The 2,162-nt window shown below is 32.0% G+C and overlaps 1 protein-coding gene across 1 annotated transcript in view; it reads right to left on the bottom strand.

The window, feature by feature from the left end:
* LOC107642698 overlaps positions 1-2,162 on the bottom strand; it is a 20,296-nt gene that overhangs the window by 4,035 nt on the left and 14,099 nt on the right. Inside the window, exon 4 of the transcript XR_002362326.1 lies at positions 497-502. The gene's annotated coding sequence lies outside the window, so the exon portion shown is untranslated. The remainder of the gene's footprint in view (positions 1-496; positions 503-2,162) is intronic.

Here is a 2,162-nt window from a genome sequence, read left to right as displayed (position 1 = left end):
ATAAGGGTGTTTAACTAGTAGCAATGTTTGTGGTTAATTTCATGAAATAATTTAATCTAATTAATATAGTTCTATTGATTGTGGTTTAATTGGGAGGGAGGTCCTCCTCGCACACTGTTAGCTTAATTGGTTGAGTAGGAAAGCAAAACAATGGACCCGTTCCCACTTAACCCCACCCTCACTACTCACTAGTAAGGGGGCAAGAAAAGAAAAGGGAAAAAAGCAAAAGCTTCTGAAAGCACCCTTTTTCCCATTTATATATGTATGACCATGGATTTCAGTATGTGCAATAACCTGTCTGATCCTGTCCGAGATTAATGGCCGAGGGTATATAAGGGAAAAAGAATAGTATGTTATTTGAGTATAGTCATTATTATTGTTATTATTATTATTATTATTATATTGTTCTGTTATTATTGAATGGGACATGAACTTTAATCATAAAGAAATTTATATTCAATCTAATAAGAAGCGTAGCAATTCTCAAGACAAAAACAATTGCCTAGAAGAACTTGAAGGCCCACTTAAAATCAGGGGAACAAAGGGTTCAAACATGGATTTTCCCTAATGATTGATGAAGAAAAACCAAAGAAGGCGCATTGCAAGTTTCCAGAAAAGATCACACCTCAACTTAATTAATTACTTAATAACCAATTGGCATAACATAATAATAAAATAAGATAAGTTGTTTATACCGAACGCGCTGTCTAATAATATTAATAACAATAATGTCTAACCAAAGAAAAAAGCAGACGTGGACACACCGAAACCCCCCTCAAGAACAATATATAGGTCATACAATAAGAGCAGAGACGTGATGTTTTTTCTTTTCTTAAAAAAAGAAATGGGATGTCAATTTGTGATGAGGCTAGTCTGGGCCACAAAGGATGAAGTAACTTTTATTATAATGTTAACAAGTAACAAGTGTTAAGGGGGGAATAGACTGAAAACAAAGCAAAGAGTAAAGTAGAGGATGAGAGGAATAGTTGGGTTGGTTTGGTCATGAAATAAAATTTGAAGGAAGGAAGTGGGGTATGTAGGTAAGGTAGGTAGGGTGGATTAGTGCGTGGTTATAAAAGAATGAATGAAATAGAAATACTCTTAGAAGAGTAGTAGTAGTAGTAGTGCAGATAAAGTAAGAAGGCATGCCCTAGAACTTGGAGAAGGAGTGCATTTTGGTATTAGAGTACAACATTATTATAAGAGTGACACAATGATGTGGTATGGGATTATGTAAATGTAAATGTAAATAGTATAGAAAGAAAAGGGGGCAGAAATAAAGTTGGTGGGAATTTTGGCAGTGTTTGGAGAGGGATTAGGAGGCAAGGAACGTGGTGATGAGAGATGATAAGTGGGTTTGATGAGGATCATTCACGCCGGCAGCTTTTCTCTCTCTCATCCCAATTGGCACTTTCGCACGCCTGCTCCCACTCATCAAATTCTTCCAATTTTTATTTCTATAACCATCAAATATGGGAATTTTTTATTTAAATTAAATAAATATAAAATTTACTAAAATATATAAAATATAGAGTAATTATTTTTAGGATAAAAATTAAAAAAAAAAAAAGCATATTTCGGATATTCAGATCTCAATTTATGATGTAATCACGGCTGACGTATTTTGAGTGCACCCAAGATACGTATAAGGTGAAGAAACGGATATTGAGCATTCAAGATGCATTCAAATGCTAATCCGAAATATGCTCAAAAGCGTAATGTGGGTCACAAAACCTGGCCAGAGGCATATATAAGGCCACAGCAATTGAGATTTTCATGTATTTAAATGGTTTTTAAAAATTTTGTAATTTTATAACATCTTAAATTTGAGTTTATGAAGTACATATGGCTCCGACAATATGTTTGCGACAAAGATATCAGTTGATTGAATGCGACTTGGCACATAGTTGGAGTTTTAGATTTTAAGGTTAGTTTTTTTCTTCCTTTTTTATTTTCGGTAAATAATTAGTTTAAGTATTTAGACTTTATTAATTTAGTTAATGTATTAGGTATTTTGATTTTGTTAGTTAGAAGTTCTATTAACTAAGTAGGTATAGTATGTTTTAATATTTTATATAAATAATTTTAATTTAAGTTAAATAAATATAATAGTTAAACGTAAATTAATATATTAGTTAAATTAAATAAATATATTATTCCTT

Source organism: Arachis ipaensis, chromosome B05 (genome assembly GCF_000816755.2).
Source record: "Arachis ipaensis cultivar K30076 chromosome B05, Araip1.1, whole genome shotgun sequence".
NCBI lineage: Eukaryota > Viridiplantae > Streptophyta > Magnoliopsida > Fabales > Fabaceae > Arachis > Arachis ipaensis.
This window is presented reverse-complemented; position numbering and strand designations above follow the sequence as displayed.